This window comes from Alligator mississippiensis, chromosome 2, assembly GCF_030867095.1.
Source record: "Alligator mississippiensis isolate rAllMis1 chromosome 2, rAllMis1, whole genome shotgun sequence".
NCBI lineage: Eukaryota > Metazoa > Chordata > Crocodylia > Alligatoridae > Alligator > Alligator mississippiensis.
Window position 1 is genome coordinate 104,772,007 of NC_081825.1, and position 21,551 is coordinate 104,793,557.

Here is a 21,551-nt window from a genome sequence, read left to right on the forward strand (position 1 = left end):
CCCTACATACCTAAAGGACTTCTTGACTCCCTTGGCTAACTTAAACTTAGTTCATAGAATCATAAAAGTAGGGTCAGAAGGGACCTTGTAGATCTTCAAGTCCGACCCCCTGCCTGGGCAGGAGGGAAACTGGGCTCAAATGACCCCAGCCAGGTAGGCATCAAGCCGCTTCTTAAAGACCCCCAGGGTAGGAGCCAGCACCACTTACCTTGGAATTTGGTTCCAGATCCTAGCCGCCCTAACTGTGAAGTAGTTCTTACGGATGTCTAATCTAAACCTACTCTCCAACAACTTGTGGCCGTTATTCCTTGTTATCCCGGGGGGTGCTAGGGGAAACAAGGTCTCCCCCAAACCCTTCTCGCCCCCCCCAGTGAGTTTATAGACAGTCACCAGGTCCCCCCTCAGCCTTCTCTTGTGAAGGCTGAACAGGTTCAGGTCCCGTAGCCTCTCATTGTAGGGTCTGCCCTGCTGTCCCCGGATCATGCGGGTGGCCCTCCTCTGGACCCTCTCAATGTTGTCCACATCCTTCTTGAAGTGGGGTGCCCAGAACAGGACACAGTACTCCAGCTGTGGCCTGACCAGTGTCACATAGAGGGGGAGGATCACCTCCTTGGCCCTGCTTGAGATGCACCTGTGGATGCATGATAAGGTCCGGTTAGCCCTGCCGACCGTAACCTCGCATTGTCGGCCCATGTTCATCTTGGAGTCAATAATGACTCCAAGATCCCTTTCTGCCTCTGTGCTCTCAAGAAGGAAGTTTCCCATCTTATAAGTGTGCTGCTGGTTACTACTGCCCAAGTGCAGCACCCTGCACTTGTCCGTATTGAAACGCATCCTGTTTTTGTTAGCCCACCCCTGCAACCTATCCAGGTCTTGCTGCAGTCTTTCCCTCCCTACTAGCATGCCCACCTCACCCCAAATTTTGGTATCATCAGCAAATTTAAACAGGTTGCTTTTCACCCCATTGTCCAAATTGCTGATAAAGAAATTGAACAGCGCAGGCCCAAGGACCGAGCCCTGGGGGACTCCGCTGCCCACTTCCCCCTGGGTCGAATATGACCCGTCCACCACCACCCTCTGAGTACAACCCTTCAGCCAATTTGCAATCCATCTGACTGTGTAGGCATCAATGCTACAGTCGCCTAGTTTTTTAATGAGGATGGGGTGGTCGACAGTGTCAAAGGCCTTGCTGAAGTCCAGAAAGACTACATCCACGGCGACACCTGCATCCAATGCTTTTGTGACCTGATTGTAAAAGGCAATCGGGTTGGTCTGACATGACCTACCCCTAATGAAACCGTGCTGGTTGCCCCTGAGCATTATCCCCTATGCTGGCCCATCACAGATGTGCTCCTTGATGATCTTCTCAAAGAGTTTCTCCAGGATTGAGGTAAGACTGATGGGCTTATAGTTGCCCGGGTCCTCCCTCCTCCCTTTTTTAAAGATGGGGACCACATTGGCTATCTTCCAATCATCTGGCACCTGGCCCGTGCACCATGAGCGTTCATAAAGCCATGCCAAGGGCCCTGCAATAACCCCTGCTAGCTCCCTCAACACCCTGGGGTGGAGAGCATCTGGACCTGCTGATTTGAACACGTCCAGCCCCTCCAGAAGCACTCTAACCCAGTCCTCCTCAACCTTAGGTCTGGAGGCATTCCCCTCGAGTCCGTCTTGAATTGCGGTGGGGGAATCCCGGTCCCTGCACAAGAAAACGGAGGTGAAGAATTTGTTAAAGAGGTCTGCTTTCTCCTCTGGCACAACCACCAGATTGCCCTGCATATCTTGCAGGGGCCCCACATTTCCCGGTGCCTTCTTCATCCTCCCTATATATTTGAAAAAGGACTTTTTATTATCTTTGATCTTGGATGCTAGTCCTAGCTCTATGTCCGCCTTAGCTTTCCTAACAGCTCCCCTACAGGCCCGAGCAGTGGAGGTATACTCCTCTTTGGAGTTGCCACCTTAGCTTTTCCCTAATCATTTCCCTACAAGCGTGGACCACTGTTGTATAGTCTTCCTTGAGGACTGTCCCTACCTTCCACTGTGTGTATGCCTCTTTTTTCTTTGTCAAGAAGACCGCTATGTCCCTAATGGGCCAGGAGGGCTTGTCAGCCCTTCTGCTACCTTTCCTCTTCATGGGAATGTTTTTCTTTTGTGCTTCAAGGATCGTGTCCTTGAGGAACAACCACTCTGTGCACTCTATTCGCCTTCCGTCCCTGGTCCCGTGTAGCCTCCCCTACTAATGCCCTGAGCCTGTTGAAGTCAGCATTTTTGAAGTCCAGGACTTCAATCCTGCTAGTTGATTTATCAACCTTGCGGCCGACAGTGAACCTGATGAGCTCATGGTTGCTGTCGCCCAGGCTACCCTCAGTGTTCAAGCCACACACCAGATCATCTCCTTTGGCCAAGGCCAAGTCTAATACGCAGGTACAAGCAAGATCCTCTACTGAAAAGTGTTGGGCAACTCCACTTGAAATGTACAAAGTTTCCCACTCGTATCCTACTTTCCCCACCCTTGGTACCTCCTTGCTATTTTAGACCATTCAGTTTAAAGATAACAGGAAGGATTTTCAAAGACACAAATGAAAGCTGGGCACCTAACTACTTCTACCCTTTGGTGGGATTTAGGTATTTTGTTGCTAAAATTGTGCCTGTGTAACACTTTCCCCTTCATTATCTTATATGCTAGTCTAGCGGCTAGAACAAGGTGGTTATAATCCTACCTAAATGTTATTCTAGATTCTTTTCTTAAGTGTAAATAAATGCGGTACCATAACCTGGAAGGCAATTATAAAAAGAAGCATCCACATATAACGGCAACATCAATGTGTTACCTTTACAACTGGATATCAAATTTGTTTAAAAAGTAAATTGAAAAGTGGGGTTTAGCCTACCATGATAAGAGTTCAGGTTGTTATGCTTCTGCAAGTATAGTCAAATGCAAGAGGCCTCTTGGGAGAGAGGAACTCATTTAGTGTTAGTGATTTAATCATCTCAGCAGTAGGTGTGTGTGAGGAAATTATTTTCAAATATTTTATTTTAAAATGTGTAAGAGCACAATTCAACAAACACTGATGCACGAATAACTATGTGCAAGTAAATATTCCCATTGACTTCAGTAAAATTATTCGTGTGTGAATGTTTGTAAAAATGGGCTTTTAATTTGTTTACCCATTGCAATACACTTCAGACTCAGGCCTGTAGACTGTATTTTGTAAGTGCTACATAGAAGGATTACATCTTCAGAACTGATCTTCCACATTGGGAGAAAAAGTTGGCTATAGCAAAGTGGCTGGGAGCACATCAACATCTTCCATTTCTATATTTTTACCAACATTGTGCAGGCTTTCCCTCATCACTCCTTTGGCTTTATCTGCAACTGTTTCTAGAGAGACTTAAGATGTAGGATTCACTGCACTAATTTAATCTTCAGGTAAAAAGGTGTGGATGTCAGTTGTAGGGTTTATATCTGAAGGGGATGGTCACAACTTCCTGACTATATATCAGTTGAAACAAAGCTGTCCTGGTGGTTGTTGCTACTTGATAAAGCAGCAGGCAATCTAACTAGACCCCTGGATTACAGATATGAATGAGGGAAGGTAGAAACACAGGCATTTCAATACTCAGAAATTGAAAACTTCTGATTAGATTTGATTGTCATGCCAGAGGCACGTGATCTCAGCCACTCTCAAGAGAAGCTACACGACTAGCACACTCAATGCTATATCCCAGGTGAACAAGAAAGAAGATCCAAAGATTCTGAGGGCTCTCTCTCCACAGTCCTTCCCGTAATTACAGCCAAAGCTGGAAAATCAAGTGCAGGGCAATAGCTGAGCAGGTTGGCAACACAGAACAACAGTTTCCTGAGCAGTGCTCAGAAGTGTTTGTCTTCAATTCCTTCACTGAAACTTCCATTTTTTTTCAGCATAGAATGTAGTTCTTCATAACTGGCTTTCATGAACCAGTTAGAAAGAAGTTCCTACACTTACAGTATTGAATGTATTTCTTCATATGCATAGCCAATTTCTTCTGGGACTGAGATCAGAAACCTGACTTTGTAGAAGAGTTTATAATAGTTAGAGCCTACAGAACCTTTAGCTCTACTAGCAGAGGATTAGGGGTGGATCTTAGGTTGCAGGTCTATCTAAAGGGCCTTCTACCCAGACAGCTAAGCAAGAAAGCTTTAGAGAGGGTGCATCTCTCAGCTGCTGCTGGCTAGCTGCCAGGTGTTAGAAGACCAGACCAATCCTTATGGAAACGTTCTGTAGAGTTGAACAGAAAATTATACACCTTTATAGATTTCAACTGACTAGTTCAAAACTTTAGAAAGTGTATCATTCTTTATGATTTCTATAGGGTTTTTATAATAATGTATACATTTCTGTTGAACCCCATTGGTTTTATTTCAGCTAAAAGATCTAGAACATTTGTATAAGGGTAGTCTTCATAGAAAAAGAAAAATATTTTTCTGTCTCCAAATTTTGAGGAGAAAGTGACTATCACATAAGTAAATAGGCTTAAAAGCAAGATTAATTAGACTAGAGGTTGGCAACCTATGGCCCCTGTGGGCCAGACCCAGTCCATGGAATCTTTGGATGTGACCCGTGGACCTGGAGCTTTGGTGGGATTTGGCAGCAGGGAGCTTTGGCTATGGGCAGTCTCCTTGTGCCACCATGGAGACAAGTGACAGTGGCAGCTGGGTTCTTGTGCCTACGTGCTCTGACCTGGGGTCATTTGGCCCAGAACTGGAAAGGGCTGTCTGTCTCTGATTTAGACAGATCTGGCATGGCAGGACAGGACTTAGTTGCTTTGACAGCAGGAAAAGCAAAGGCACTTTTTGGGCTGGAAAAGAGAGAGAATTTCTTGCAGTCATTACTGATGAGCTTGGCAGGAAGGAAAGAAATGTCTAGGAGGAAGTATTAAAATAGATCCTTATATTTTTGTTGAAGGAATTAGCATTTTGGTGGATCAGAGCTGCAGTTAGAACCTAAGGAAAAGTAAGGCTGTTGGATTTTCTGTATTAACTACTTTTTAAAATGTGAAGCTTCAGAACTTATAAGACCTACAGAGTGGCATATCTCATGCTTTTTGGGAAAAGGAATTAAGTATAAGGGGTTTGAACTCCGTTTTGGCTGTGTAGTTCCCATTAATACTATTCTAAGTGCAGACTTTTTTGTGGCACATACAGTAGTATGTTTTTCCAGTAGATGGTAGATTATGCATGAGGCAGGTGGGGCCAAAGTATAGCTCTTTTCTAAGAAATGAACTAAACATGAGGTCCAGTGGAATAGAGGGTGGGAGATTAGAATTTTAGCTGTAAAAAGCTCTTATCTCTTAATCTTAGTGTAGTTTTACATTGCTAACAGATGTCACACTCCACTTTACTAGGAGCTGCCTTTGAGTTAGGACAGTTAGAAGGACATGGATGTACCTGCTCTACAAAGATTCTTTGAGTTAAGAGTGAAGAAGTCCAATGTACCTAGTCTGCAAAGCACTTTGAGAAGAAAGAACAAACCAAAAATATTTAGATCAGCAGAAATCTGAGAAGTAAATCAGAAGGGTTAGAATAATTCTGCAGTTCTACAATATCTTCTCTCTAAGGATTCACCTCAAATTAATCTTTGTGATTTATCTTTTCTATAACCTTGTAAGATAGATGCTGCTACTCCTCTTTTACTGATGGAGAATGAGACACAGAAATATTTGTGATTTTCCAGTCACACAGCAAATCAGTAGCAGGCCCAGGAATAATATCAAGCTCTCCTTATTCTTAACCTGGCTTTAACCAAAAGATTGTTCTCCTTTTTATGTTCGGAGGTTGCACAGACATCCCCCTCTTACAGTGCAATAGTTCTTTTATTTCTGGACTATCTCATGCTTTCTATGGGAAATATGCAAAAATAATAGGAACACAGGACAGGCGGGGACTTCCTGAATCCTCTAGTCTGGTCCCCTACTATTGCAGGCAAACAAATTATTAAATTCCTTTTTGTCTCTAGTGGGTTATGGAATAGAGAAAATCCCACACAATTTACTGATTCGTTTTGATGCACTGGCTGGGGGAGTAGTTAACTGATTGCACGATTTCACAATGATTACACACTTAATTTATACAACACAATTTTATTTTAAAACTCTTGGTAAGTATATAACACTGCTTAGCTTTAAGAAACACCACAAACATTAAAAACACAATAATTACATATATCAGAAACAATGCTCCGAATGCACTTCCTTCCCAAACAATACTATAAGAATTAGTGTTACAAAAACAACTACAATTACAACTAAAAGTTAAATTTGAATCAATACTATTATTTTTCATATTATACTTACAATCCTAGAATTCCGAGAAACCAAATACCAAAATATGGTTTCATTCCTCAGTAGTACGATTTAATGGGTTGGCCTCAGCAGTACGGTTCAATGGAATGGGCTCGCCTCAGCAATACAATTCAATAGGCTGGCCTCAGCAGCGATAGGACTAAGTCCCCTTCCTTCAGTCCCTTTCAGGTGCTCCACGGCTTCAGCGTGAACTAAGAGAGGGTTCGTGTTCACAGAGAGGGTGTTTCAGGTGATCAGTCTGAACCGGGCTATACTTGCGATTCTTCCTTCGTTGTTCTACAAGTATAGTCACCTCCAAATTGGGACAGTAAGTTACAGTTTTTATTGAGTGAGCGGCTGTCAGTGGGCTCCTCCTACTCAACCTATCATTACCCCCAAATTTGGGCTCGGATCTTACTCAACAGATTCTTTTGCCTTTGTTGAGCATTTTAAATTACCTTTGGGAAACTTCCATATCACTGCAAATGCCCTTTTCTTACCAATCTGGTCAAAAGGCCTTAGGGTTTGATCTCTCGGAATTCAGGATATTTGCTCTCTTTGTAAAAGACTTCTAAAGATGAAATTTAAATTAAGACTTTAAGCAAAGTCAGGACCTTTTGCACGTAGTCCCAAAACAATGACTTAGATAAGGAGATAAATCTTACCTTCTTCCTGAAACTGGCTAATGGGCAACCTTTACAAACATTCAAACTATTTCATTCAATATGACACTTTTATAAATCCATCAAGCTCTGTCTTTTTTCACACATACCTCCTTACTCTTATCAGAAAACTATTTTAGAACATCACTCCTCACCTAGGTTAAAACTTCCTTCTAATTTCCAGCCTAAATTTACTTATGGTCAGTTTATACCCATTTGCTCTTGCGCCAATATTGTCTGCAAACCTAAGTAGTTCTCTCACCCTGATATTTGCAACCTTATATATTTATCCTGTGCAATCCTTTCTCCCCTTGTCTGTGTTGTGTAGATGAAATGATTATTAACTCAGTGCACTTGGTATTGCAGAGGGTGTTTTACCACAGCCAGGGGCAGATTTATAATTTCCTATTTGGGAGTATGGCACCCCCCAGACCATTGGAGGATGGGGGCGAGGGGTGACTGAAGCCCCCAGGCTGGCAGGGGACATTGAGGAGCTGGGCAGGGATTAGGTGCTTGAAGGGGAGACCCACCACCACTGCAGTCCCCAACTGACCCAGACATGGGGGAGCCGCAGAGCCCCTCTGCCCCACTCCTGTTGCAGCCTCTATAAAGCAGCTGCACAGAGTGCCAGGGACAGTGGAGGCAGCTCACAGGTTCTTGCTCTCTGCCCAGCCACCCTCCCTCCCCCTGGTGTTCCCTGCTGGCCAGGATCAGGCATGCAGAACCTGTTCCCAGCCAGTGGGGATCACAGAGGGGAAGCATTAGGTGGAGCCTGAAGCTGGAGCAGGCAGGAGTTGTTCTGGGTCTACTTATGCACACAGGTCAGCCTGGGACAACAGTGGGCAGCAGTGGAAGAGGGATGCATTCGTACCACTGCACCCCCCGCCTCCCTGGATCCTCCCCTGACCAGAGCCTTTTACAATGGAATTTATACTTCCCTCTCAGTGGAGATAGCTCACCTCAGTGGTTCTCAACCTTTTTTAGGCTCAAGCCATCCCTCATTAGACTGAAGGCACACATCCATAATTTCTGTGAATTGAGCAGCACCCCATTTCAAAAGCTCATTTATTTATTACAGTGTTTACCTCCTTGTACAGGCCGGGCAGTGGGGGTGCGGAAACAGCCAGGCAGGGACAGAGCCTGAGCCCTGGTACCCTGGCTGAGAATCATTGCCTTACCTAAAGCATTGTACCACTACATTTCCTTTTTTCATGGCTTCATTGCATTGGTTCTCTTTGTCTTTCCCTGGTTGATTGAAACACCTAGGTTTTTCTCCTTTTCTGTTGTTTCCAACTGATGAGCTCCAGCTTTATAGTAGAAATTCATGTTATTCCTAAGTGCATTGGCCTTATAATTTATACTATTAAATTTCATTGTAAATCTATTACTGTAGTCCTCACAGTCATCTAGTTTTTGATGGGTGATGTCCTGATCCCCTGATAGACAGTGCCTCCCAACTCTGTAATCTGCAGATTTCATCTGCACAATCTTCCTTTTTAATGACACTGTGAGGAATGGAAATATGAAATAAAATCTATCCCAAGACTGATGCATGAGGAACTCCCTCCAGAAGTAGTACAGGCACCTACTCTGGATTCATTCAAAAAACATTTGGATGCTTATCTTGCTGGTATCCTTTGACCCTAGCTGACTTCTTGCCCCTGGGGTAGGGGCCTGGACTTGATGATCTTTGAGGTCCCTTCCAGCCCTAACGTCTATGAAATCTGTGAAACTTCACTAATGTCCATCCATGAATGATCTGGATAGGCTGGAAAACTGGTACAAAAATCAACCAAGTGAAATTCAGCAAGAACAACTGCAATCTCCTGAATATGGGGCAGAATAATTGCATGCACAAATATAGGCTGGGAACTGACTGTCTGGGCTACAGGACTGCAAAGACGGACCTGGACATTACAACAGACTGTAAGGTGAACATGAGTCAACAACCTGTTCTTGTTGCAAAAAAGATGACAGCATACTAGTTTGTATTAACAGCAGTGTTACTTGCAAATCAAGAGAAGTGATTCTTCTGCTCTATTCAGCACTGGTGAGCTGTCACCTGGAATCCTGTGTCCAGTTTTGGGCCCCAAACTTCAAGAAGGATGTGGACAGATTGGAAAAAGTGCAACAGAGAGCAACTAAAATGATTAGGGGCCTGGGAAACAAGACTTATGAGGAAAGACTGAAAGAACTAGAGTTATTCAGTCTGGGGCAGTGCATACTGAGGTGGGATTTGATAACCTGAAATAACTTCAAGTCTTAAAATACTTGAAGGGCAATTATAGAGAGTATAGAGATGAGCTTATTTCTATGGCTGTAGGGGACAGCATCAGAAACAATGGACTCAAACTGTAGCAGAGGAAATTTAGGATGGAAATTAGGAGAAACTTTCTAATTATGAGGGTGATCAAGCATTGGTACAGAGGTTGTGAAATCATCATTGGATGTTTTTAAGAGCAGGTTGGACAGACACTTGGCTGAGATAGTTTAGTCAGGAAGGATCCTGCCTGGAGCAGGCGCCTGCGAGGTCCCTTCCGGACCTACTTTCCTATGATCCAGCAATACACTACATACTCTCATTGCCCTTTTAATCAGTTCCTTACCTGCCTTAGAATTCCTCTTCTAATCCCCATCTTCTCCAGCTTCATTAATAACTTCCCATGTGGTACCATATCAGATGCTTTCTTGAAATTAAGTAGTTGAGACCTATTTCATCACTTTTGTCTACAAAATAAGGTGTATTATGAAAGAAAGCTACCAGCTTAGTCTGGAATAATTTGCCTTTGGCAAAGCCATGTTGCATTTTATTACATTTTCTGTTCAGCTTTGTGTTTTTAGTTTTACTTTCCTTCAAAATTTGTTCTAAAACTGTTCACATTATTGAGGCCACTCTCACGAATGGGCCTGTAATTACCCAGATCATTTTTCCTCTTCATTGTATGTACTACACTTGCTTTTTTTCCAGTCATACAGCACCGTCTTGACCTGATAGATTTAATTCAGGTGCTCCCTACTGAACCTGTCATGTGCCAGTTTTTTAGCATTCTGTGATGGAGCTGCTGTAGTTCCCACAGTTTGAGTGCCCCAAGGTGCCATGCATTGTTAGCACTCTTCAGTGTGCAAACATGATTCACAAGATCAACCCAGAGATTTCAAATAGGTATCCATAGTATTAAAAACATTCTGACCAACTGTGCTCTGAGTTCCTTGCAAGAGAAAAAGTTCTGTATTATTTTTCTGCTGTTACAAAACCAGTGAAAACTAGGAGCTAGCATTTCCCAAGGGGTGCCTCAAATCTAAGAAGGCTGAAAATCACTGGACTACATTCAGTTCTTTGAGTTTTGCTTCAGCTTTGGTTGCGGCTATTTCCTTTTCTACTCCCATTACCCCTACATTTAACATCACCATCCTTGCTGAAAACTAAGATGAAATATACAATTGGTTTTTGGGACATCCCCCAATTCTTTGATCCCAAGTTTGTCCTCACTGCTCAGAGGCCCCATTTCTTTCCCTGTTCTTTTTTAATGTAATGCTAAAAACAGCTTTCATGTCAGTGATACACATGTTGCTGCCACCCCACTTAAGTTTTAGGAAAACTTTTGGGCCCACTTAAAATTCACTGAGCACTAGTCTATGTAGTTCTTGTAGCCCTGCAGTAGTTGTGTGTGGCCAATAGATGGCACACCTGCAGCAGGCAGCTGCAAGTCTCTGAGGTCTTTGCAAAAGGATGAAGACAGCAGAGACACCGGGCTGCCCTGACTACACCCATTGCTTGTCAGCAGCTGGACGCTTGACAGGGACTGGGGGAAAAGAGCAGCATGGGAAGGAGGAGGAGGTGGAGAGGGAGGAGGTGGAGGAATGGCGCTGAGCCAGACTTCAACACAAAGCTCTCAGCGACAGGCTGAGGCTTTTCCCAGCACAGTGTGTGTCCTGCTGGTGACAGCTCTAGCCAGAGACAGGGAGCCATCTAAGAAAAAGGAGTAGTAGGGAGAGAGGGAGTCATGTTTCCCCATGCTTCCTCTCCCCACAGCCTGCAGAAACAGAGGGACTTTAAGTGATGTTGGGATTTTGTAGAGCCCCCTTTTCCCATTTGTAAATACATGCAAGATCCAAGAGGAGGCAGAAATCCCCGGGGGGCGGCTTGCATCTACCTCCTGCTCTTTGAGAGAACTGAGGAAAGGCAACAGATTTATTGGTTTTTGGAAATTGTTTTGTATTCCACGTCAAATCGGCCAAATCAGTTCCAAATCCTTTCGACTGAGTACAACTCAAAACGTTCAAACAGCATATGTGGTGCTACACCCAGCAAGGCAACAGATGAGAAAGGAGCAGCCGAGGAGCCCCAAATTCCTGTGGTTTCTCTAGGGTGGGGGGTGGCTTCTCTCACCCCACTCGCAGGCTTGCTTTGGCAAGCTGGAGAGGATGTAATCTTCTCATTAGAAACTGATGTGGTCCTTGCTTGTGGTTTGGATTTTGGGGCTAGGAACTCTTGATGCTGGAGGGACAAGAGACCTTGGAGCCAGAATACAGCCCCTGCTGTGGTCAGCAGAGATCTGGCATTTGAGGCCAGAGCTGTTGCTGAAGATCTGAGAGACAGAGCTTTTGTGGTTGTGGCGGAAGAGCTGCTGCTGCAGGGTGGCTGGGGAGAGCACAGAGCAGAGCTTAGGGCTGGGCTCTGGCTGCTATCAGCAGCGACAGAAGTCAGGGTAGGTGGAGGGGAAGAGTTTTTTCCCTTGTGTGGGTGCAAGTGGGGGTTCCTGTCTGGCTGCAGGTCCATGCAAATGGTGTAGTCCTGCTGCAAGCTGAAGCAGGATGGTTCTTTTTTATTTATTTTGTCCGGCCCTGAGGTTGGGGGAGGAAACCAGTGAACAGCGGGCGCTACTTGTGCCAGACGTGCTGCTGCGCTGCACAGAAAGTCAGTCTTTCAACACAAATTGTTACTACTTAGCGTCACAAACGTGTTACTTCCTGTTCGGCAGATTGTGCCTTTAATACAGCCACAGCGTATTGGCAACCAGATCCCAGTGAGTTGCACAACAGGTAGACGACAGCCCTAACCCACTGTTTGTAGAAGGGAACAGCCAGTGCAGCATAGTTCATTTATTCAACATTAAGTTTCTGCCTTAACTTCTCAAAATGGTGTGACATTCAGACACATCTAGAGAGAGAGATTTCTTCCGACCCACTCCAGCTGGATGGTGTGGGCATTGATTGTTAGATTACATAATAAAACAGCTTTATCTCCATGCCTGTGATACAGGGATTAGTCTAGACAGAGTTCTCAGTGCTGAAAACAGAAAACTCTGCCATCTGTAGAGAATCCCGATCCTCTGACAGCCAGTTCTCAGTTTCAATATGATTCTTAGTATTTGGGGGGCGGGGGGTTAAGTTTTATTTCTGCTTTTATTTTTAGATTTACAACTATTTGAATGTATTATATCTGTGTAAATTGCAGATGGGTTTAAATTACAATTTAATCTCAAGGCCACAAATACTTTACAGTGAGGCATTTTACTCACTACAGAAAGGTTAGAATGAAGTTAACATTCAAATGAATAAATAGTGGGACTGTAACGTGCTAATGTTTGTTTGTTTTTTTAAAGAAAATGACAAGAATTTCTTAAGGGCTTTTTTTTTTTTTTGGAAGGAAAAAGACAAAAAGACTTTTAACACCCAGGTTCATCTAATATTTTTTCCCCTCACTTTCCCTGGAATTAGGCTGTTGCACTAAATACTTTGTCTAGATATTTGCTGCCTAGTGCCTCATATATTTTTTTCTGAATGTATGGATCTGTTTAATCAGAAATAGTCAGTGAAGTATTTATATGAACAAACTGCATTTTAGTCACTGGGCTGCTTGCAAAGTATTTGCTGTGACTATTTACTCCTCTGGGGGTGTAATTGGTTATCCAGGTCACATGGTATGGTTTCTGTTCCCTGATTAGATGCCTCTCAAACCACAAAAAGCTGTGTGTAGAGGGTCAGGTTAACACTTCTAATGTAAATACACGTAAAGTTGTATTTCTACAAGTATTTGCAATGTTTACTGAATAATACAAAGTTCATTGAACTAAAAGTGGGCCAGTGCTATTGCTGGGAACTTGCAGTTGTATTTAAATTTATGTTTGTGAGTACTTTCGTGATAGTATTTGATAGTCTCATCTGTTGGTGATCCAAAGGTGAAAGATTCTATTGCCTAGTGGATACCCATGACAGACTCAGTGGTGTGTTAGGTGTAAATCCATCCAACAGGACTGTAATGCTGTTTAACTCAAATGCTGATCTCTTTAAAAAAACAAAAAGCATTTACAATTTGGAACTCCTTGCAGTCATGCTCAGTTGATACTTGCTGGTTTAGAAACATAGCAAGACAGCACAGAAGTGCAGAACTCAAAAAAGATGGAAAAGAGCAAGCCCTTAATGAATCAAACTCCACTGAATTTCTGTGCCATAAATATGGGTGCTGCATGAATACGCAGGCAAACAAACATACTGTAGTTAGCCTACCAGTATTTCATGGGAAACTCTTATTAGTGGGACTACTTCCATTTTTCTAGAGGAGAACTTATCCAACAGCCCTTCTTCACTCTGAGAAGCACTTATACAAGTCATCCCTCCCATATAATTAGAGGGACTGCTGGCACAATCACATACTGTTCAGTACAATCAAGGATCGCAGAATGGGGCCCTTGAAGGGACATGTGCCTCTCTGGGGACTTCTGAGAAGGTTAGCTGGTTGCCACTTTCCTTCTAAACCAATGATCAAGCCTAGGCACAGTCTATCCCAGATGAAAATGTCAGCATTTATTCTGGGATTCATATAAAACATTACCAACATTGTTATTTCTTCCTGTATTTCCTCTCTTTAGGTAACTTCAAGAGAAACAAAAGGTAGGAATATAGTTTGTTAGCCTACCTTGTGACTGCTCTTGTTCCACCACCCTTACTATGCTGAGTATAAGAGTCTGTACTCAAATGGCAATTTGTGTTCAAATATTTTTGCATTTGTTCTTCTCCTTTAATTTAATATATTCCAATAAAAAGGCCATTTTGAAAACCTGGGACCTGTACTCGTTCCTGAGTACCTGTACCTGAAGAGAGTCTGCATTTGTTATTAGACTGCAGAAGTGGCTTATTCCAAAACATTTGTATTCAAGAGAGAAAGCTTGTCCCTTGATGCTGGATTTCTGAGTTTGAAATCAGAATTGTTTGGTGGAATTATTTCTGAGTCACAGAAAGCAGAGATGGAAAAGACCAGTAAAACTACCTAGCCCTTCTCCTTGCTAGTGCAGGATTATTTTCTACCAGGTATATTAGTGTTTTTTTCCAGTGCAGTTTTAAATATCCCCAGAGATGGGGCTTCTCTCTCTGCCTTTAGGCAAACATTCCACAACCTAATACATTTCACCATTAAAAATCTTTTCCTGATGTTTAACCTAAATTTCTATTTTATTACATACATTCCATTTCATGTAGATTTATTTCCTTCTACCATTGTAGTTGCTCCCTGATGTTGACACTCCCCAAATAGGTCTGTTTTTCTGTGCGTGCCATATTCCTTTGTCATTACAGCTGTACAAGTTTAGGTGTTCTAACCTGTGCTCACAATGTTATTCCCCAGAGATTTCTAACCATTTTTCCTAATCAAATGCCTGTCTTTGCATTTCCTTTTTTTGTACAGCTTTTTAGAAATGGCTTTGTACAGTCTACCCCTATTAAACAGAAGTTCTGCTCTGAAAAAGAAATTTTAAAATGGCATCATTGGGCACAATATTTATTGTCTCTCAATAACTTAAAAGTCAAAATAAAGGGATTTCTCCTAACTGCCAGCCCTGAAAAATCAGCCAGAAAGTCAGCTCTGGCACATTACTAATAATTATTCTGGAATTAGAACTTAAGATAGCACTTCTAATCAAGATGCAAAATAAGTAAAAAGTTCACCTCATTCTCTTGTGTTTGCTTTGTCATATTGACAAGAGCAAAAAATAGATAAAGCTTATTGTAGTCATCATATGCATCAGTTCTGTGGAGTCAGAAGATACTTTTAAAAATTATTTTACATAGACACATTCTCATATGAAATTTCACTCTCCTGTTCACTCTTAGGATACTTTCTCAAGCAAATAAACTGAAGAAAAATAAGAATTCAACCCAATGATAAAAGGATTAGAAAAAAATTATCTCCAAACCAATTTTGACAGATGTATCTTACTTAGGGTGGCCATCATAGAGGACATTCTGGTTTTCTGCTACTCTGTCCTCCATTGATACGAAACCCGACACCTTTATGTCCTCTATTTTTCTCTTAAAGAGAACATAAGGCATAAAGGCGTCCGGTGTCATATCAATAGAGGACAGAGGACAACCGGACTGTCCTCTATAATGGCCACCCTAGACTCTTACCGTCCTTTTTTCTTAAAATCTGAAATCCCCAAAACCCTTGTCAGGCTTTCTTTAAAGGTGAAGTTAAGAGATTTTGTTTGTATATACTAGGTGGCTAAAATGAAGAGACTCTGTTTGCTGTCTGGGGCCTGATTGTAGAAGCTTTGGATGCCTGTAGATGTGTGGGATGCCTGCTCCGATGTACTGTAATTACAGTGCGTCGGAACAGACTCGATTAAGTAGCATGCTCCAGCAGCTTCAGCGTCTCATTTATTCTGTGTCCCCTTGCTTCAAAATGGTGATGGGGGTGCTTTAACGAAAGCTTGTCAAATGAGCTCTAGTTCAAGCGCCCCTGCCACTGTTTTGAATCGTGGGACACTGAATACACAAGATGCTGCAGGCGCTTTAATTAGAGCGGCTCCTATGAGCGTACAGACACCCATAGTTTCTGACTTTGATGGGAGCAAGATTTGGCCTAAAATAATATGAGGGAAGAAATGTCAAAAGAAATGATAAAACAGCACTTAATCTGTCTATGTGTAGCTGAAAAATTGTTAACCTTCCACCAGATGACCAACAGGACTTCAGTGAGCTGGAGAAGCATATATGGTGTAAAACAAATCCCCAAACCCAAAAGATAAGCAGGACCTTGATTAAAGCGGAACCTAAGAGTAAGTGAATATCTTTATGTACTTAATTACACAGAACGGTAAAATATGAATGGGCTACCTTTCTAGTCTGAAAGTCTGTATATCATAACACTCTTTTTCAAACATTTTTTATATTTTGTATTTTCCTCCACCGTGCTTTCCCCAAATACGTATAATTCTGTGAATATTTAATGCAGAGGACTAGCAATCTTCTGTTCGCATAAGGGGTTTCTAGGTGATGAGAACTTCCAAGCTATCACATTCATTGTTGATGCTTTATGATGTTAGATGGGATAGTATGAGAGCCTACAATACTTAGGTTTCCATGCTCAGTTTGTTTATAGTAAAAGCCTAAAAAGTCTGCTGACAATCACATACTCAAGTGAGTGGGCAATGCAGACAGCTGGAAATTGGAGTGGCAACTGAACTGCTAAAACCACACAGTAACATTGACCAGCAGGACCCTGTTAAGATCTAAATATCAGAGTGTATCAGAAACTGAAAAAAACAGTGGAAGGAAATGGTTACTCTGAAGCTAGTGATGCTGTTTAGACATGTAAGGCCTGACTGGCTGCTGACCTCCACCTCATGCCATCATTAACACTAACATAAAGCGAGTGGTTTTCAGCCTTTTGCCTCAAGGCACCCCTCCATGCCATTTGTGAATTGAGTGGCACCCAGTTTCAAAAACTTTTTATATATTATAGTGCTTACCTCCTTGTAGAGAGCCAGACAGTGGAGGTAGGGGATCCTCCAGGCAGGGACAAGACTGAGCTTGTGCTTATCTGCTTATCTCTTCACACCTCCTTTATCTTCTCACTCCTTGAAAGGCACCCTTCAAAGGATCTCCACTGCACTTGAGGGCACCCTGGCTGAGAATCACTGGACTATAAAATGCTACCACATCAGAACCGGAGCATTTTATACCCACCTTGGTCTAGTGTAAATTGTCACAAAAACAATGGTGAATCGGACACAAAGTGTTGAGCAAGGTCCTTTTTTACTGTCTTGCAAGTAATCAACTGATCCTTGGGATGAGGATTTCTCACTTTTCAAAAATGTACCTAAATCTTTTTTTTCCTAACTGCCTGAGTCACTTAGGCACTTTTGAAAATTATCCCCAGGATTGTTAAGAATTGTTCACAAATTTAACAGGCATAACAGAACACTCTTGCAGTTGTCAATACTAGCTATAGGTGAATATGATGCTTTCTATTGCACTTCTGCTGCAGGCTTAGCTAATTCTGGACCATCAGCAAAAGTTCAAGTAAAGAATTATGATGTGGCAGATCCCTCCCCCGCTGCTGCTACGCCTGATATCACTAGGGAGTTGTCTTGTAAAAGAGAAATAAAATAGGATTTCATTTTGTATACCATTGCTTTAAACAAATTATATCCACAAATCTCCCTAAAGCAATATCCTACCGTTCCATTCATAGAACAGTTTTACTAACTATAGACTGCCAGTACTTGCTCCCAACCTCATGTGAACAGCAATACTGTGGTGAAAATGAAACATTATTTTTCCCAGGGTTATCACTGTTTTTTTCCCCTCTGTGATCTTGGGCTATGAGTTAACTGGAATCACTTTCTTCAACTCAAATCAAGGTTTCTTACCTTTTGCTCATATTAGGTGATTTAATTCAATGCCGTTTATGCTCTGGATGGTATGAAAGTGCAAAGTGTAATTAAACATCGTAGAAAAATGTTGTGGAGTACAAACAGCACTAAGGATTGAATTTACTTGAAAGTAACTGGGAGATGGATCCTAGCTCCCTTCCCGGCTACTCCTGAAAACCTTGCCCTCAAGTAGTGTGCTCATTGTCTGCATAATGCAGTCCCCAGAGTTGCAGCTTCTCTTACATGGTTAGAGAGATTCTGGTAACTCAGCATCTGAGGGTAAATTATTTTTAAGGATTTGTTCAGCAGCTGGTTCTCAAAACTATAAACCTTTTTTGTTTCCATTTTCCAAAACACCAGCCCAGGAGTTGTAAGTAAGTACACGAATAAATAAATAAATAAATGCATTTAAGTTTGTTTGTGCATGTGTAAGAGCTTGATCCCAGTGACTTGAGAAGATTTGGGTTCTGGAGTAAATGCTAAAGGCTGGCCACAATGATCCTGCATTTTAAAAGTTAAAATCCTGCACTGAAGGGGAAGCTCACAGAAGCCACTGAACGTGATTTAAGGAGAGTCTTAATCTCCTGCTGCTGTCACTATCATTTACCCAGCTGCATAACTGAGTGCTCCAGCATAGGCAGTGCTCCTGTCAGTCATGAAGAAGGAGCACTGTGTATGTTAGGGCCGACCAAGAGCAGCACAGTAGTGGGTGAGCCAGACTAACAGCAGGGGCTCTGGAAAAAGGCTTTCTTTCATTTAAACAAATGGGCAAAGGAGGGGCCAGGGGGTCAGAAATGCCCTGTCCTCTTAACACCTCTGTTGGTACAGGAAATGGAAGGGATTGTTGCTCTCTTTTTCTGCAAGGCCTGGGAGCTTCCTTCAGTTTATCTACTGTAGCACAGGCTGGGGGGTTGACTCTGTCTCTGGGCATGAGGATGCTTTTTGTACTACTCTCAAGCAACCCATAGCAGCTGGTTGTAATTATGTGTTGTAGCTTCAGAGGAAGTTGCTGGCTGTGGGGAGTGTGCAATGCTTGGCTGCAGATCTGCTGTTCTTAAGGGTACAATGGAGATGTAGAGAGGAAAAACAGTGGCACAGAAATGAAGGGGAGGGTGAAAGCCTAATTATCCCCCACTTGAACTGGCTCCCTTGTTGAGTCGTTACATGTTTGTGAAAGTCCCTCAACATACGTATACCCAAAATGAACTCCGAAGCGGAAAAGGCTACATTCAGATGCCAAGAACTCCTGCCACAAAAGACCGAAACTTAAAAAACAGCTGAATCCCCCCGAAGAGCTATTTATTTATTTATTTTACTGCTCTGTATAAAAAAGTTTTAGTCTTATTGAAGTCTTTTTGAAAAGAAAAATTGCATCAAGCTGACATATTGTAATGACTATTCTTGTCCTTACCATTTAAATTTACCAAGTTATAAATAGAGCTCTGCAACATGCAACTATTTTGATCCTCACAGGGGTTCATACAGACTTTTTCTTTGGTTTCAAATGGTCGGAGGTCTTGTCCCCACTATCATCTATTGCCAATTTTGTTTTGAATGCAGAGAAACCCAAAAACTAAAACAAAACTCAGCCAAAATCAGTTTTGCAAACTTTTCACCCCAACCTATTTATCTGCTCTGAGATCCCCTAGTCATTGGATACGGTTTACCATAATACTCCCAGTCCTTTTGAAGAAACTGATCAGGCATTGGTTTTCTAAAGAAACCCCAAATGAGGCACATTTTGTCTGTTTTAGGACTTGGTAAGAAAAAGCTCAGAAAAATAGCATTTTCAATTGTAATCCTGATAATGGAAGTAGCTAATTAATCCTAAATAGAGAACAAGCAGCAACAGAGAGGATTGCTATGACATGTATGCCTAGGGGCAGGAAAACCCAATCCAGATCTTGATAAAGAATGAACAGCTTACCAACAGCTATTCCAGATATTAGAGGAAGCCATTGACTCCCTGGCCTCTGGCTGCACACTTCTGGATTTTGGTCCCTGAGGCAGCCTAGATTTACCAGTATATCTTGAGCAGGGGTTACATGGTAGAGAAGAGATGTGAGTATTGCCAAGAGAAGACTGATCTATGCAACTACTGTGCAGGCTTATGTTTGAGTGAACATCAGAGCCTGTGACTCAGACCAAAAAATATTACTTTACCTCAAACACAGACAGTTCAAAGACCCATCCAGCTGAATTCTCTGGGGTCATGAACAGTTTGATTAATCCAGGCTGCTTTACCAGATTAGTAGTTCTTCCAGTTGATTTCTGTGATGAATTTGTCCTTTATGCCTAACTACAGTATAACTTCATTACAATGTGGAGATATGATTTTGGCCAGTTGGGGTACTGATTACGGCCCTGGCTACTGCTGGTAAATTGCTGATGGGAACAAGACTGGTCTAAATATAACCAGAATATACCTACACATGCAGCAAACTCATCTCTGGATTGTATTATAGATGCACCTTAAAGCAGGCTTGCACTCTGAGTACCCAGGGCTGGATTAACCCTTTAGCGGGCCCTAGGCAAACAAACTCGTGGGCCCCCAGCTGGTTGAGACCCCCTCCCCACGCTGGCACTGCTGCCTGCAGGCAGCAGGGCTCAGAGCCGCAACTAGGAAGCAGCTGCTGCTGCAGGGAGGCTGACAGAGGGAGGGAAGAGAAGTGGACTGGGCCATTTGCGCCACTACCACAGAGGGAAGGACAGGGGCCCTCCGCAGCTCAGGGCCCTAGGCATGTGCCTAGTTTGCCTATGCATTAATCCAGCCCCATGAGTACCACACGTGGTCTTTTGTCCTGTGTTCTTGAATTTATATATTGCCAGCTGGATACATTGGGTTGGGAGAAGGCATCCAAGTAGTTAGTTCAGGTTGAGGATCATGAGGCAGGATTGGGTTTTATGCATGGCAGTCAGAGTCAATGATATCATCTAGAAACACAATTTGTGGCCAGCATTTTGTATGCATGTCCATTAACAGTCATTATTTTGTAAGCTGATAGAACTGAACCTCTGCTCCACTTTGCTCTCTTTTGTTGCTCAGGTATTTCAAAGGAAGCAGAGATCCAACAGAAGATAACCACAACACAAAGAGTACTGGCAGGTATAAATTGACAGAGATAACTCATTTGCTTTCCTCACAGTGTTGAGGGTATACTGGAGGCAGGATGGGTGAAATTTTAAAATAACATCTGGAGCAAAAAAAAGTGGTAACCATATGAAGCGCTGTGGTGATTCTCAGCTGTTCCTAGTGAACCATACCCAGCCAGTGCAGCAGCTAGATGGGCAAAAAGGCTGCTCTAACTCTGGACACAATTACTGCTTTTCTTGTCAACTGACCACATTTAAAATAAGTGCAAATAAAAGGAAACTTGTATAGCATTAGCATGGTGAGCATGTTAATATGCTGCACAATGCACACGTGTTAGTGATTTATGAAAATAAAAAATGCCTTTATATTTATAGTTCTTTACCATTGTGCTTAACCATAGTCTCATGATGTAGATATGAGATGGGGATATATGAATGAGTCCCAGTGGGTGCATCTACATGTTCATTAATGTGTCATACTTACTGCGCATTTAGTTTAGTACTTCCTTAATAAAGTACTAACTGAATGCTAAGTAACTACATTTACTGAGCAATAGCACTGGCATGCGGGTTTTTTTTGTGACACTTACTGCACAATTAGCCAAATAACACTGTGCAGTAGGTTATTAGCATGCTACTGCACTGTGTTATTAGGCTACTGCGCAGTAATCGTCTAGTGTAGATGCACCAAGTATCTGTGTGGAAGCTGTTTTAGCTGAGGAATACCTTGTCCTTGCCCCTTTTGTCCCCACCTCAAATTTGTTTTCTCTTCAGATTGACTGGATTGTGAATAACTTGGCATGTACATGTATATCTTCAT

General features: G+C 42.5%; 1 non-coding gene across 1 annotated transcript in view; it reads left to right on the top strand.

The window, feature by feature from the left end:
* Positions 1 to 21,274, top strand: part of LOC102569849 (uncharacterized) — a 46,163-nt gene extending 24,889 nt beyond the window's left edge. Inside the window, exons 2-3 of the transcript XR_009459518.1 lie at positions 15,938 to 16,039; positions 20,685 to 21,274. This is a non-coding gene — a transcript (uncharacterized LOC102569849). The remainder of the gene's footprint in view (positions 1 to 15,937; positions 16,040 to 20,684) is intronic.
* Positions 21,275 to 21,551: the final 277 nt, after the last annotated feature.